Below are 18,330 nucleotides of genomic sequence, written 5' to 3' on the forward strand. Positions count from 1 at the left end.
AATAAACATTTCCTTTTCTTTCACAAAAATTTTCCTTTAGACTTTTTTTTCTTTACTTTCGCAAGGGTAACAGAAGAAAATGGTCTATACATTTTGCTTTTCAATTTCTCCTGAGCATGCCGATACCCCATATGTGAGAGAATAATACTGTTTGGGCGCACAGCAGAGATTAAAAGGGAAGGAGCACCACTTGACTTTTGGAATGCAAAATTGGCTGGAATCGATAGCAGACACCATGTTGCATTTGGTGAGCCCCTGACATGCCTAAACAGTGGAAACCCCCAATAAGTGACCCCATTTTGGAAACTAGACCCCTTAGGGAACTTATCTAGATGTGTATTGAGCACCTTGAACCCACAGGTGCTTCACAGAAGTTTATAACATAGAGCCGTGGAAATAAAAAAAAGCAACATTTTTCACAAATAAATTGTTTTAGCTTCATATTTTGCATTTTCATAAGGGTAACAGGAGAAATTGCTCCATACAATTTGTTGAGTAATTTCTCCTGAGCATGCCGATACCCCATATGTGGGAGAATAATACTGTTTGGGCGCATGGCAGGGCTTGAAAGGGAAGGCGCACCACTTGACTTTTGGAATGCAAAATTACCTGGAATCGATAGCGGACACCATGTTGCGTTTGGAGAGCCCCTGACATGCCTAAATAGTGGAAACCCCCAACAAGTGACCCCATTTTGGATACTAGACCCCTTAGGGTACTTATCTAGATGTGTATTGAGCACCTTGAACCCACAGGTGCTTCACAGAAGTTTATAACATAGAGCCATGGAAATAAAAAAAGCAACATTTTTCACAAATAAATTGTTTTAGCTTCATATTTTGCATTTTCATAAGGGTAACAGGAGAAATTGCTCCATACAATTTGTTTAGAAATTTCTCCTGAGCACGCCGATACCCCATATGTGGGAGAATAATACTGTTTGGGCGCATGGCAGGGCTTGAAAGGGAAGGAGCACCACTTGACTTTTGGAATGCAAAATTACCTGGAATCGATAGCGGACACCATGTTGCGTTTGGAGAGCCCCTGACATGCCTAAATAGTGGAAACCCCCAACAAGTGACCCCATTTTGGAAACTAGACCCCTTAGGGAACTTATCTAGATGTGTATTGAGCACCTTGAACCCACAGGTGCTTCACAGAAGTTTATAACATAGAGCCGTGGAAATAAAAAACAGCAACATTTTTCACATATAAATTGTTTTAGCTTCATATTTTGCATTTTTATAAGGGTAACATGAGAAATTGCTCCATACAATTTGTTGAGCAATTTCTCCTGAGCATGCCGATACCCCATATGTGGGAGAATACTACTGTTTGGGCGCACGGCAGAGCTTGGAAGGGGAGGAGTGCCATATTGGAGAGCAGATTTTGCTGGAATTGTTTGTGGGTGACCTGTCACATTGTCAGAGCCCTTGACGTGCCTAAACAGTGGAAACCCCCAATAAGTGACCCCATTTTGGAACCTAGACCCCCCCATGGAACTTATCTAGATGCGTAGTGGGCACTTTGAATGCCCAAGTGCTACACAGAAGTTAATAACGAAGAGCCGTGAAAATAAAAAAAATCATATTTTTTCCACAAAAAATTACCTTTTTGCCCTCAATTTTTTTTCCAAAGGGTAACCAGAGAAATTAGACCCCAACAGTTGTTGTGCAATTTGTCATGAGTATGATGACACCCCATATGTGGGGATAAACCACTGTTTGGGCGCATGTCAGAGCTTGGAAGGGAAGGAGCGCCATATTGGAGTTCAGATTTTGCTGGAATGTTTTGAGGATGTCATGTCACATTGTCAGAGCCCCTGAGGTGCCAGAACAGCATAAGCCCCCAAAAGTGACTGCATTGAATGTCAAAAAAGTTTAAAAACGTGGTTCTGTATGGAAGATTTTAAAGCAGTCATGGAGGCATAAGGCTGGCAATGATGGGCATTGTGGGCAATAATAGTGGGTATCATGCCTCATTCCTCTCTTGGAACATACACGACATCTTCTCTGGGGGTTCTTTCTTGTTTCAGTTGCTGGAATGAGTGCAATAAAATGTCGCTCAGTGAGTCTTCTAACATCTTCAGATTTTAAAGGATTGGCGGGGACAAAATTTTCAAAAACAAGATGTTCAATGACCTTTTCCTGATAATCAAGGAAAGTATCTGTATTTCCGGCTTTTCTGTACAACACAAAGGAATTATATGTGGCCACCTGAAACAAATAAATGACTAACTTCTTATACCAGGTATATGATTTTCTTGATACCTGGTATGGCTGTAGAACCTGATCTGCAAGGTCCACACCCCCCATATATTTGTTGTAGTCAATGACAGACACAGGTTTTGGAGTAGTGGATCCCTGATGGTCTGCAATGGCCTTTGTGGCATCTGTGTGGATCGAGCTCAGGATAAAAATATCTTTTTTATCCTTATACTTAAGGGCAAGCAGCTCTCCATTGCGTAAAGCCCCTGACTGCCCCTTTCGGAACTTTTCGTTGACCAACGATTGTGGAAACCCCTGACGGTTTTTACGAATGGTCCCACAAGCCCCTATGTTATGGTCAACCAGACTTTTAAATAGGGGTATGCTGGTGTAGTAGTTGTCAACATACAGATTATAGCCTTTTTGTAAAAATGGAGTTATCAGCTCCCAAACAATTTTTCCAGATGTCCCCAGATAAGTAGGGCATCCTGGTGGGTAGAGTTGGCTATCTTTCCCCTCATAAATGTGAAAAGCAGGTGTGTATCCGGTTGAACTCTCGCACATTTTATAGAGCTTTATTCCGAACCTTGCTCTCTTAGAAGGAATAAATTGCTTGAGGTGCAGTCTTCCTTTGAATTTTACAAGGGACTCATCAATGGAAATGTTTTCTGTTGGGGTGTAGAGCCTCAAGAACTTTTCTGTTAAGTCTTTGATGATGGGTCTGATTTTGAATAGTCTGTCATGTTCTGAGGCATCTCTGGGCAGGGATTGACTATTGTCGTTAAAATGCCAAAACCTCGTGAGCATTTCATAACGGGTCCTAGGAAGAACTGCAGAAAACATAGGGGTGGCTTGAACAGGGCGGTTGGACCAATAGGACCGAATGCTCGTTTTTTTTACAAGCCCCATAGCGAATGTAAGTCCTAAAAATTTTTTCATTTTTAAGACATTAGTTGGTGTCCATAAATTTGACCTAGCATAATAGGATCATGGATTCTGGCTGATGAATTGGGACGCATATAAATTTGTTTGTAGGACAATATGCTCTAGCAAGCTATCTGTCATAAACAAATTAAAAAAATTAATTGGTCCAAAATTTTCCACCTCCACATTTATACCAGGAATGGCATTAAAATTAGGGATGAATGGAGTAGCCGAATCCGAAGCCTCCCATCTGGGAAATGCTACATCAAGAGGCAAAGCCCCTTGGACACTGACGTGCGCCAATTCACGAGCACTAGGGACAGCGCTAGTACTGGGCATTGTTCCCTGAGTTGGAGACGTTTCTCCAGAAGCGCTATTTGTCCTTCTTGTTGTACTGGTCCTTGTGTGTGAAGATGGACCAGAATCACTGCTCATTTCTGAGCTATCACTGTCGCTGCTACTAAAGCCCTCGAAATCCACATCGCCATCTGACACTGTGCTTTCTTCACTGTCAGAACATAACAGTGCATATGCTTCCTCTGTACTATAATACGGACGGGCCATTTTATTAGTTTTTATTTTTTTTCCAGAAATAGAAAACTCTGAGGTGACGTGACTGACTGATGTGACGTGACTGACTGACGTGACGTGACTGACGTGACGTGACTGACGTGACGTGACTGACGTGACTGACGTGACGTGACTGACGTGACGTGACTGACTGACGTGACGTGACTGACTGACGTGTCGTGACTGACGTGACGTGACTGACTGACGTGACGTGACTGAAGTGTCGTGACTGACGTGTCGTGACTGACGTGTCGTGACTGACGTGACGTGACTGACTGACGTGACGTGACTGACGTGACGTGACTGACGTGACGTGACGTGACTGACGTGACGTGACTGACTGACGTGACGTGACTGACTGACGTGACGTGACTGACGTGTCGTGACTGACGTGACGTGACTGACGTGACGTGACTGACTGATGTCACTTGACTGACTGACGTAACCCTAACTCCTAACAGTAACCCTAACTGTTACTAGCCCTAACCTGCCTTATCTGGGTTTTTTATTGTTTTTTTCACTTTATAGCACAATTGCTGCCTGGCACAGCTGTTGCCAGCAGCACTTGTAACGCTGTTTCTCCTCAAATCTCTCACTGACAGGAGCTCTGAGGAGAAACAGCATTTTTATAAGGCAGATCGCTGGGAAAGTTTGTTGCTACAACAAACTTTTCCCAGCGAGCTCTCTCATTGGCTGCTGTGATCTGACGTCATCAGGACCTGAACCAATCAGGTCTCGATGAGGTCAGGGGTCCCAGCATGCATTGTGCGCCGGGATCCCTACATTATAAGGTACGTGGGGGTCCCGGGGGGCACAAAACCCCCGACAGTAGATAAACGTCGGCGCTGCACAAAGCCCAGCAAGCGCCAACGTTTATCTACTGTGGGCGGTCGGGAAGAGGTTAAGTAACACATTAGCCGGATGATGGGACTACTACTGTCCCATCATTGGCTAATGTGTCAATCACTGTCATGGTAGCAGGCATCGCCCGATGGGACTTGTAGTCCCATCGGACGATGCCTGCACAGCCCCCCGGAGCCTGCACAGCCCCCCGGCAGGCCGGCACAGCCCCCCGGCAGGCCGGCACAGACCACCGGAGCCTGCACAGACCACCGGCAGGTCGGCACAGCCCCCCGGCAGGCCGGTACAGACCCCGGGCAGTCCGCACAGCCCACCGGCAGGCCGGCACAGCCCCCCCGGCAGGCCGGCAGAGACCCCCGGAAGGCCCGTACAGACCCCCGAGAGGCTGTACAAGGGCAGGAAAGGGTTTTTCCAATTCCGATACCGGAAGTCTCATAGACTTGAATGGGACTTCTGGTATCGGCATCGGCGATACCGATACTTTTTTTAAAGATCGGCCGATCCATTCCGATCCGATATTTTGAAGTATCGGACGGTATCGCTCAACTCTACTGATAATGGCAATTTTTGTCACTCTCATGCATGTTCAGGACAAAAGAAAAAACAAAATACTAAGTGGTTCCAATGGATTCCGGAAATGAGCATTGTGTATATGTTAAGTAATATGTTTAACCTACGGTGTGTATGGTGTCAAGATGAAATCTTAATCTTACATTTTAGAGAATCTGTCAACTTTGGTGAGTGATAGTGTAATTCTGTCCCTGGGGTAGAATTCTGAACCCGAGTAAGTGAACAGAAATGATGGTCATGTAGACATAGAGAAAAAGAGTGCTTGGGCGGTAACTCGATGGTGGTGTGCCAATATAAACAGGTGGTGGTCTCTATACTGAACAGACATTTCACAATGATGGTTGGATTTGGATCATTTCCATCAGCTTCCTCCATCCAGGACTGTCTGGAGATCCTTGTAGTGTAATGGTGTAACTATGTAAAGTCCTCAGAAATGTAAGCAATGATGCAGAATTATTGAAGACTACATAAAAAAATAGTATGAAAACCACATGGAAATTAAAATTCATATACAGTAAGAACATATAATAAATTCTACTATATAAAATACTGAACGCATTTCAGGTTTACAATGTCTATTCCCTTCTTCAGGTGAGGCAAATTATCTCATTATGGCCCTAACGTGCATTGGCATTTTGATTCACAGCGCAGATCAAAGCTTTATATACAGTATATACTTTTTGTGTTTTTTCGCAGACAAATGGTTTACAAAAAGAAACAAGATATATGAAAAGGAACATTCCTTGTAATGGGCCCGAAAGGTGGGCATAAAAAATACTCATGTGGAAAGAACTCTTAAAGGAAATCTATCAGCAGAATATTATCCCCAAACTATTTATATGCACATGTAGCTCATTCTAAGGTAAGTTCATCAATTCCTTTATTAAGGCCTGTTTCACACTTCCGTTTTTGACCATCAGTCAAAATCCGCCGTTTTGCAAAAAAAAGGATCAGCCATTTTTTTTGGCGGATCCGTTTTTTTCCCCATTGATTTGCATTATCGGCGGATCTTGACGGATGGCCATCCGTTGGATCCGTTTTTTTGCGGATCCGTCAATTTTTTTGCGTCCGCCGACATGCCTGGACGGACCATGCAACGTTTTTTTTGCTGCAGGATCCGCATTTTATAGTGCGCATGCCCGGAGGAATGATGTCAGCCGGAAATTTAACCCTGAAATCATTTCTGGCAGACAGAAAAAATTCTGTCTCTCTCTCTCTCTATCTCGCTCCTCCCCGAGCTGCGGTTCCTTTAAAATTCAATGGATCCGTAAAAAAAACGGTCCGGTGGCATCCGTTCACATCAGTTAGCAACGGATCCACTTTCCGCCATTTTGGAGGATTTTAACTGACACAAAAAACTGTGTGAAACAGGCCTAAGCCAGTCCAATCTTTTCTCTTGAGAAAACAGTGCTTGATTTGATATGCAAATGAAGCAGTAGATCTGAAACCTATGTCACTCCAACTCTATTTCCCGCCCAGTGTCACCTCCTCCTTCTTGACTGAGGGATCATTTGCCTGAAGTCACACAGCATGAAGGCTGTCAGTGAAGCAGTAGGAGATGGCTGGACAGGAAATAGAGTTGGAGTGACAGAGGCTATAGATCTACAAATAGCTCTTCAGCCTCATTTGCATATCAATTCAATCGGCGATTTCACAGTAATGCAAGAACGAACTGGCCATTAAAAGATACGGCTGGACTTGTCTTTTAGGCTATGTGCCCACGTAGGCAGAAAAAAAATGCACTTCTTCCCAGGAAAAACGTGGGGGGTTTTTTGGCGTCTTTTTCCGCGTTTTTGCTCGATTTTGGCACTTTTTTTCGCGTTTTTCCCACGATTTTCGCGTGCAAAATTCAAGCACTTTCCAAGCGATTTGAAGCATCGCTTGGAATGTGATTGACAGGTTGGTCACACTGGTCAAACATAGTGTTTGACGAGTGCGACCAACTTTTTACTATTGAGGCCGCCTATGCAGCCTCAATAGTAAAAGATAGAATGTTAAAAATTAAAAAATAAAAAATCGTGATATTCTCACCTTCCGATGGGAATGCATGAAGTGCGTTCTGTATGTGTTTTTTAAGCATTTTCGCGGTGAAAATCTCGGCAAAAATGCTTAAAAATCACAACGTTTGAACACAGCCTAAGAGGGCTACATGTGCATAATATTTTGAGGGGTGAACTCCTGTTGTCAGATTCCCTTTAAGCAACTAGTTATGGGCAAATTATTTCAATAGTTTGAAATAAGCAAATGTCATAGATTTTAGATTTTTCTTTTTTATTCAAAGTGAAATTACTTTGGATAATTATGACTCCTTGTTCAGCCAGGAGTGGAATAAGGTATCCTAAACTGTCTTTACGAGTGCCCCATACCACAAGTCCCTATGACTTAATGAACTCTTAGTACTGTTATGACAATCTTTAGATTTTATTAGCCGAACAATTTATAGAAGTTTATTTCTTCATAAATGATCGTTCCTTAAGAGGAGACATTGAGATTATAATCCGACTTTTTCTCATAATATTATATTTATATCTGATTACAGTTGAGGTCTAATAATGTCTCACAGCTCCATCTATGTTATGGGATCCCATTATGAAAGAATTCCTTGTTGAAATGCAGATGTTTGGATTACAAAGTTCTGTAGGTCTGTTAACAGGACGGTTGTTTAACTTGCTTAGTGCAGCATAAAGTATTATTTTGTCAGATTTAAGATGAATTTATTAGAAGACCCCCTGCCAGAATTCTATGAGACCTCTCTTTGTCTGTAGCAGGTTACTGTATGCTTTGCAAAGAGTTAACTGGAAAGCCATATCTCAAGGTGTTCATTTCTAAGAAAAAAAAAAAAAATTATTATATATGAATATTTTGTACATTTTTAGATTTCAGAGATGTTCATTAATGAGTAATTAAACTTTAATTTTTATATAAAGAATTTTGACCATCTTGGAAAGTTATGAAACTTTGCAAATCGCTTTATTAGAAGATTTTTCTTTAGTCCTGTAAAAAATGTATGAAAATGATTGCCAAATCTCAACTTTTCCCCAATCTATTTACCTGCCTTTAGCTGCAATGATATTGGAATTTACTAAATAGGAGTACAGATGAAGGCAGTGAAAGGGTCATCTCAGAACGTGTATCCTTCACTACGTGTCGTGCTTATCAGAATAATCTCAAATGATGACTAGAGATAAGTGGATCTTTTGAAATTTGAATTTACCAACTTGCCTGAATCTTCCAAACTTCATTTGCCGAAAAGGATTTCTAGTTTGTCAAGGAGCGCTTCCGGCTGATTCATTAATTGCTCCGAATATTTAAAGGAATATCCAGTTTATTAGTAGACATAAAAACACAACGCGTTTCGGCTATACATAAAATTAGCCTTCATCAGGTAAAAGGCTAATTTTATGTATAGCCGAAACGCGTTGTGTTTTTTTGTCTAATAATAAACTGGATATTCCTTTAAATATTCGGAGCAATTAATGAATCAGCCGGAAGCGCTCCTTGACAAACTGGAAATCCTTTTCTGCATTCTCTGACGAATTTCCTACAAGGTAGTTCGTTCCACCTGGTTTGAGCTGCAGGCCAGCAGATCCAGACGATTACTCCAGTACCCAAACACAAGGTTACATGCTGAGCAACCAGACACCAAAAAGGTGAGAAGATTTTTTTATTTCTATCTGACATAATTAAAAATCTGCACTTAGATCTGCACCCCCCTTCTTTTTCTGGATATTCCTTGAAATACTCGGAGTAATTAATGAATCTGCCGGAAGCGCTCCTTGACAATTGGAAATCTTTCTCTGCAAACTTCATTTGTCACAACATGTCATGCCAACAGTCATGCCAAGCTCAAATACTCAGAAAATGCACAAGGGAAAAGTAGGCAGAGAGAACCCAACTTACCATAAGAGCTTACACTTGACAGGAAAGAAAGCGATAGATGACCCCGTTGACCATAAAAGCTTACTCTAAATAGGAGAGATAGGATCCCACTGAGCATAAGAGCTTTCACTCTTATCATAGAATCATAGAATGTTAGTGTTGGAAGGAACCTTTACGGTCATCACGTCCAACCCCCTGCTCAATGCAGGATTCACTAAATCATCTCAGACAGATGTCTGTCCAGCCTCTGTTTGAAGACTTCCATTGAAGGAGAACTCACCACCTCTTATGGCTGCCTGTTCCACACATTGATCACCCTCACTGTCAAAAATGTTTTCCTTAAAATCTAATTTGCATCTTTTCCATTTCAGTTTCATTCTATTGCACCTTGTGTATGCATGTGAAAATGAGACTAAGGATACTCTATAATGTGACATCTCCTCAGATATTTATAGATAACTGTTAAGTCTTCTTTTAGCCTTCTTTTCTGCATGGTAAACATTCCCAGATCCTTTAACCGATTCTCAAAAGACAAAGCTTGCAGTCCACTCACCATCCTGGTAGACCTCTGAACTTGTTCCAGTTTGTTGATGTCTTTTTTAAAACATGATGCCCAGAACTGGACACAGTATTCTAGATGAGATCTGACCAAGTAGGAGTAGAGCGAGACAATTAAATAATAATTAGCATAAGACCCGTTGAAGTGCAGCTAGTGCGAAACGGCCATCATCCACAGAAGTTATCCGCTCCTCTCCTGCTGTACCCGTGTTATGGACTAAATAAAGGAATGTTTTACTGGATGGTGAGTGCCACCTTTTTTTCTGTTTTTGGACTATAAGTGATTTATTTTTTTGGTGTGCACCCGGATTCCCTCAGTTGCCTGGTGTCCAGCCTACACCCAGGTAGATTTCAATCTCAGCTGAGATAACCACAGAAGTAAGTGCCGGCAACACACCACTTTTTAAATGATCCAAGCTTAAACTGCAAACTGCTGAATCGTGAAATAATTTAGTTGCATGGGGTCATGATTCCCTGGCACTGTCAATGCAAGCAGATGGTCAAGTGACCACAAGTATGTGATTGCATACTTGTGCTGACGTGATGACTAGTCTAATAAGGCTTGTCTCAACTCACTCATATTGAAAGAAAACAAATTTGTCTTGGCAGTATTTGATTGCAAGTAAGCAATCGCATAAATGTGATTACAAGCACCACTCACTTCCAAGGGGAATAACGGAAAATCGTAACACCATCCAATATAAAAAGTACATACAGAGATTGCAGACTTTCATCCAAAGTATTGACAACTCTTTTAAACCTTTTTTTTAAAATGTTTTATTCCATATTTAATTTATCATCGACATTGCACAACGTAGCATCAATAAAGTCTAATAAGCAGAGGGTGTGACTGAAATCAACATGTCACTGACAATGCTAAGGCCTCAGTAAAAAAAAGTTTTGGAAACCATTGTTTTGTTTGTAGGTAATCAACAATTTAGACTGTATAAAGGATTTGTATTTTGTGCATAATGTGATTGATAAAATAAACTTGACAAAAAAAATAATTTTAAAGGCTTAAAGAAACACTCCCATTAAAGTTTCCAAGATGCGACTGTCCAGGCTGAGAACCACTGGTGACTGAACTGCTGCGAGAGCAGCCTAGTAACCGTCGGTGATGTCATCGAGGTTACCTCTGGTCACTGAGGTTGCATTCCCTGTTGGTCTGAATTGCGTCACCGGTGGTGACGTCATCGAGGTTACCTATGGTGACTGAGGTTGCGTTTCCTGTTGGGCTGAACTGCTGTGACCTCGGTGAGATCCCCGCTAGCACTGTGAGAGTTTTTATCACGGTGCTAGTGGGGATATCACTGAGGTCACTGTAGTTCAGTCCAGCTGGGAACACAGTCTCCCTGACCAGAGGTAATCTTGATGACATCACCGCTGGTCACTGAAGCTGCACTCGCATCAGTTCAGTTACCTGTGGTTCTCAACCTGGACAGTTGCATCTTGGCACTGTCCAAGTTGAAAACTATTTTTCCCCCAGACATGGATTACAGCATGGGACAGAACGATGGATAAGTGAGCAATATTGATGCTTTTTTATTTTGGTTTCATTACAGGAGAACGAGAGCTTTGGTGGAATTAGGCATTAGGTGAGTATAACTGTGTTTGTTACTATATCATAAAAATGGAAATGTGTGTTTTGCTTTATTTCTAATAAAGGACTTTATTCTGGCTGTGTCTTTATATAACACATAACTATAGGAATAGTAATGGAAAGGTGTCTTATGGACAACTCTCCATTATTAACCCGTGGGCTTGAAGTCATCTGACAATACAAAGGTGACATCATCCCTGCAAATATTAACCTCACTTGCCAACACTACAGGGCATGTGGGAAGAGTCAGGTGAAGCGCCAAAATTGGCGCATCTAATAAATGTGTCTTTCATGGGGTGCTGCGGGCTGCTAATTTTAGGCTGGGGAGCAATATCCATGGCACCTTACCTGCCTGAGAATACCAGTCCCCAGCTGTCTGCTTTAGCAATGATGGATGTCAATAATGGGGGACCCCAAGCCATTTTTTAAAATTATTTATTTAAATAATTAAACAAAAACAGCATGGGGACCCCTCTATTCTTGATAACCAGCCTAATTGAAGCTCACAGCTGAGGGCTGCAGCCCCCAGCTGTGAGTTTTGCCTGGCTGGTTATCAAAAATACAAGGGAAGCCACACCGTTATTCTCTAAATAATTTATTACAGCGCAAGAGCTGGTTAATGAATACACCCATCAGCAGCTCCTGCTGTAGCTGTTATTAGCGGCAGCAGCTGTCGGATGATGGGAACTGTAGTCCCATCAGCTGACACCAGTGACCGTAGGTAAACTTTATATCTCTGATCACAGCTGAGAGCTCACGCTGTCTTTTGACAGCATGAGAACCGTGGCTCTGTGCCTGGTGGGGATGATTTCACTGCTGATCAGAAGCAGTGTTTGCCGGGCTATCATGCACATAACAGGGTGACAAACACTCAGTGTTTGGGCAGCCGAACCCAAACAGTAACATGGACTTCCTGGTGAAGTCCATGTTTGGTGTCCGTGCCCAAACAGTAGGTGTTCAGCATGGGCGCCGAACTTTACTGCTTGGGTTCCCCCCTCTCTACCCATGATCAAAGCATACATTAATAAATAGTTCATGGAATAAAAATAAGTTCCACAATTGGATGTCATGAAAAAAACTTCCTGTGCTGAGATAACCTTATGAATGTGCTCTTTTTGTTTACTGTGTAATGGCTGTGTCTGACTGTGTTGGGACATGATCTGATCATACAACAGCTCCTGGGCAGGGGAGGAAGCAAAAGTGTATAGAGACATTGCATCACACGATTGTAATGAAAGATAAAATATTTCCCTGTCTGCTTTTAAGTAATGTTTTAGCTGAAAGAATGATTAATTTGTGATCTTCTGCTCTAATGTCTGCATACTCTCTTGCTCCTTCCCCTCTCCTGGAGCTGTAGTACAATCAGACCATATTCCTGTATGGTCAGACACGACCATTACACAGTACACAGCAGGGGCACATTTATAAGATTATCTCAGCACAGGAACGTTTTTTAAACACATCCAATTGTGGAACTTATTATTATTTAAAGATCTGTCGATTAAAAAGTAAATTAAAATTTACTTGCTCATGAAAAAAATCCTTTCATTTATCCATCTTCTTTTTTCTCTGTGTCTATGGTAATCAATTTGCCCTTGGTTAATATTCAATTGCAGTCTGATGTCTCACATGAAACCATTGTATGGGTGCACGTGATCAACATTCAGGAGCCACTCGCAGCATGCTGTGATTTTTTTCACATGCCAAATCACCCCCCTTTTTTATGAAAGGGCGATGAAGCGCACTGTCAATGCACAGTGAAAATAACACAGCGGCAAACAGGCAGAGCACTCTACAGTGATCCAAAAAGTGGAGCTCCTCTTTAAGTGAATTTGGTTTGGTGCATATCTTACAGAATCCCCTGCTTCCAGTTTTCTGGTTGCAACTGTTGCAGCTTCCAGTAAGACTACTCCAGTTTATATCACTCACAGCGGTTTCAATAGTTACATTGGAAACACAAAAAAGTAACATTTTGAGTATTAATGTAAGGTTCTTCAAAGTGTGATAAATTAGCTACTGAATTTTGGCTTCTGCACCGTTTTGTTACTTTTCTTCTTTCCATGACAAATTATATTGCATGTAAATAAAAATTATACCGTACATTGTACATTATATCATTAACAAATCTCCACATTGTAGACAGTACTAACTAGGGAACGAAAATATGGAAACATTAATATTTTTCACACTTTGATAAATCTGGTAAATTTTCCATACAGTTTTTGCAAACTTGATATAAGGTTTGGCAAAACATATCCAGGCTTGGTATATGTTTTTGTAAGGAAAGGCTTCTATGTTGCCACCATGTTCCACAGGCCAGACATAGGAAGGATACAGGAGATTTTTGACAAATGGAGTACACAACCAGTACTTACCATAAATATCTCCACCTTTTGGTGTAGGCTTCTCGGCAGCTTCCAATCTCCTTATTGTATTTTTCCTCAATTTTTGACAAATATCAAGTTCTAGGTAACGTGACTTCGAGATGACTATCTTCAAAGTGTTCCATGGTATATTTAATACCTTGGAAAATGTTTGTACCCTTCTCTTGACTAATTATGTTGAGCAATGAGATCCCCATGCTTTGTTACAATCTTTTTCTGGACAGTGGCTTTTGCTGTAATAACAGCTAAGAAAATGTCAGGAAAATCCAACTAAAGCAGCTACATTTTATATGGAGTCAATCAGAATCATAAAACAGCAGAAAGAAGGCAGAATCGCTATGAATTATGTAAGCGGTGAAAAGACTATGATTTAAAGGAGTTGTTCTGCTTTGGGTACAGATCTGCAGTCATTCTATGTGACTACAGGTTTTGAGAATCCTCAGAGCACTGTCGGGGTTCTTCAGTGCCGACCCTGCTAGGGGTCGGTCATGTGACCTCAAGTATAAGATTTGCATTCTTCTGACTAGACGTGCCAAGCCTCGCTCAGTTCACTTGCATTAAGTGAGGCTGCGCACATCTAGTCGGCACTTGACTGCTTGCATGCAAATTGCATACTTGTTGTCACGCACCCTCCAACCTCCAGCACTGGAGAATTATGGCAGCTTGCACAATGCGCACTGTGAGGATTCACAAGTCTGCAGTCACACAGAGTGTCTGCAGACTTGTACCCCAAGGCCAGAAAATGTGATTGGCTGATTCTGAACGCAACCACATCTCCAACTAAGGATTTTTGCACTTATGCTATCACATTAGTTTAGCTTTGTTGTTTTTCTTTTTCTTTTAAAAATATTTCAGTTGGTATCTCTGATCATGGGAGATGTTAAAAGTAAAAAAGTTTTGAAGTGATTCTTCTTGACATGATTTTTTTTACATGACAAAAGCTTGCATTTTGCCAGGGGTGTGTCGAAGTTTTATATCCACTGTATATGGCAAGATGGTGAAATTCTGTGTCAACATTAAATTTTTCAAGGAATTGATTAAGGAAATTAGGAAAGCTCAACGGGGAGTTTCCAGATTAAGGTGGTTATAAGAGGCGGTTACGCTCACCTGGTGGGATTCTGTGAGACCGGACACTTGAAAAATATCAAACAGGGTTCCATCTGCTGCTGCTCCACTCTTTGGCATATCCAACATGGTAATGTGGGTAGTTTGGAGATTGCAAGTGATTGGATACACACCAGCAGCGCAGATTTCCTGCTATCTCCAAACTACCCAACATTTAATTTCTGCAATACTTTATTTATTAATGTCGCATTCCCCTAAACAAAATTGAGAGATGGGATCTCTTATTCATGCAGAATCAAAGTTTGCATGGGAAATATTTCAGTTCGAATTATTTGGATGAGGAGTAGAAATATCGTATTTTCAAGATAAGACTTGTAAAGTAAAAGAGGTTAAAGTATAATCATTAGTACTGTTAATTCATGGACATCAACTATAGCCATTAGTTTAACAGGTACAGAAAGGATGGCATAAACTCATATTACATGACTAACAGATGTCCAACAAAGCCTTAACAGAACAGTTATTCTCGATAACATTGCATTCCTGAGACTTAGACTATAGTTCCAATGACACACATATACTCTGAAAATGAGGCTGATGCCAATATTGGATTAACCTGTATTAATCTGGTCTCATCAGCAAGAATACCTTTCTAAAGATACAGTTGTGCTCAAAAGTTTACAAACTCCAGCAGAGTTTTTGCTTTCTTGGCCTTTTTTCAAAGACTATGAATGATAACACCAAAAATTTTTCTCCACTCATGGTTAGTGGTTGGGGGAAGCCATTTATTATTAAACTACTGTGTTTTCTCTTTTTAAATCATAATGACAACACAAAATATCCAAATGACCCCCATCAAAAGTTTACATACCCCATTTCTTAATACCGTGTATTGCCCCCTCTAATGACAGCTTAAAGTCTTTTGTGGTAGTTGTGGATGAGGTTCTTTATTTTCTCAGATGGTAAAGCTGATCACTCTTCCTGGCAAAAAGCCTCCAGTTCCTGTAAATTCCAGGGCTGTCTAGCATGAACTGTGCGCTTGAGATCTCCCCAGAGTGGCTCAATGATATTGAGGTCAGGAGACTGAGATGGCCACTCCAGAACCAGCAGATTATTCTGCTGCAGCCAATGACAGGTCAACTGGGCCTTGTGTTTTGGATTGTTGCCTTGTTGGAACGTCCAAGTACGTCCCATGCACAGCTTCTGGTCTGATGATTGCAAATTTGCCTTCAGTATTTGCTGATAAAGTGCTGCATTCATCTTTCCTTCAACGTTTGTCAAGTTTCCTGTGCCTTTGTTGTGCACATATCACCAAAACATCAGCAATCCACCTCCATGCTTTACAGTAGGAATGGTGCTCCTTTCATCATAGGCCTTGTTGACCTCTCTCAAAATGTAATGTTTATGTTTGTGGCCAAAACTTAACAATTTGATCTCATTATTCCAAATCACCATGCTCCAGAAGTTTTGAGACTGGTCTCTGTGCTGTTTTGCGCATTGTAGGTGAGAATCTTTGTGGCATTTGCACAGTAATGGCTTTGTTCTGGCGACTCAACCATGCAGCTTATATTTATTCAAGTGCCTCCTTATTGTGCATCTTGAAACAGCCACACTGCTAGTTTTCAGAGAGTCCAATATTATTGCTGCAAGTCATCTGTGGAATGTCTCTATCAGCTTTGCTCATCTAGAGACTGAAATTGTTGTCCATTCTTCTGTAGAAATTTGCTGTAGCTTACAGAGATTAGATGGATTCATCTGTAAACAGCAATTTTCAAGTCTTGCCACAGATTCTCAATGGGAGTTAAGTGTTGACTGTGACTGGGCCATTCAAACACATGAATACAGCAGGTGAAATAAGTATTGCACACATCAGTAATTTTAAGTAAATATATTTCTAAAGGTGATATTGACATGAAATTCTAACAACCCATCCAATCTACACAGGCAATCAAATCAAGACCATAGATTTCCATAAATTGAGTTTGTGTAATAATGATAGATGACACAGGTAAAAAAATATTGTATACCCTTACTGAAATTTATGTAATACTTCATACCAAGTTCCAACTCAGCTGCACTCTATTTTCCCTAAGGCTAATCTCATGTGCTGCAGATGTGTCAAGGAGGAAGGCAAGTTATTACAGATTATTTGGTCATGGAAGCTAATCACTCCTTTTTGGTCCAAATAACAAGCAGTGATACCAAGGTTCACAGATCTGTTTTTGACCTGACTCCTGCTCTTATCCTACTCCATCATTACAACATCCCACTAAAATACAGAGTCATTCTATATTGAGGCATTTATTTGTGATGCCTCTTGCTTGTATCCCCCTACTCTGGAAAAAAGATACTGCTCCGATAATCTCCATCTGATTCTCTAAAATAAATGAAGTGATATCGATGGTGGAACTGATCACTACAGCTAATAACTCTTACAATCATTTTTATACAACTTGGATTTACTGACTCTATTTTAGAACTACTGCTAAATATCAGGCATAAATCAAGGATCACTGAACACAGAACACTTGGTCTGATTAACACTTCCACCTGCCACCACCGCCCTTCTTCCTTTGTGTCTCCTCTACTGTTCTCTATTTTCTATCTGCATTTACTTTGGCTTAAATCTTGTATTTGGTTAAAGTTATATAGAAACTTTACATTATGTTGTTTTAGCAAATAACTGTTGGTACAAATTTAGTTTGACTAGTGACCTCGATGTCAAGATGTTGCGTCCTATTCCTTATGACAATCTTTCTGGATATTTTATGTTACTTGCTATTATTTACGAATAGGGCCCACTTAATACTTTAATATTTGTTGCTTCTTATGCAATCTATTAAATAAAGATATATAAAAAATATACTTCATACAAAATCCTTTGTTGGTCATGACAGCTTCAAGACGCCTTTGAATGGAGAAACTTGTTGCATGCATTCCTCAGGTGTGATTTTTGTCCCATTCTTTCATCCCAACACTCTTCAAATGCTCAACATTGAGTTAGCTCCTTCTCTGAACTCTGAGATTTAGTTCCTTACCCAAAATTTCTATTGGATTCAGGTCAGGGCCATTCTAGCAACTTTATTTTTTTCTCTTAACCTAGAGATGGGCAAACCCGAACGGTAAAGTTCAGGGTCCGTACACAGACCTCGAACATGGATTTTTCCCCAAAGTCCATGTTACTGTTCATGTTTAACAGCCCATACAAAACTTGTAAAAAATCCGCAGAGCAGCTGATGGCAAAGAGAGCAGGAATACAATAATGAGTACTCTCATCAGCCGATGCTAGATCTGTAGTAACCTTGTCACTAGCGTTCTCAGCTGATGGCTCATATGCTATCATCTATGTGACAGAGAGGGAACCGGAGCGCTCTGACCGAAGGTAAAGTGAAAAGTTACCTCCATTCAGAGATGGTGTTTACTACACTGTCACACAGATAACAGCGTGGGAAACACCAGATGTTCATGCCCCCCATTCACTTGAAAGGGGTCTGGGTATAAGTTCTGGTACCAGAACCAAACTTTTTGTAAAGTACGGCCGAACCCAACAGACCCGGACATCCATGATTATGCCCATCACTATCTGAAATCAATTGAAAGTTTCCTTGGCTGTGTGTCTGGTATAATTATCTTGCTGAAATGTCCACCCTTATTTCTTCTTCATCATCCTGGTAGATGGCAGCAGATTGTTATCAAGAATGTCTAGGTACAT

This window comes from Dendrobates tinctorius, unplaced genomic scaffold (assembly GCF_039654945.1).
Source record: "Dendrobates tinctorius isolate UK_male_01 unplaced genomic scaffold, ASM3965494v1 ptg000047l, whole genome shotgun sequence".
NCBI classification, from domain to species: Eukaryota; Metazoa; Chordata; class Amphibia; order Anura; family Dendrobatidae; genus Dendrobates; species Dendrobates tinctorius.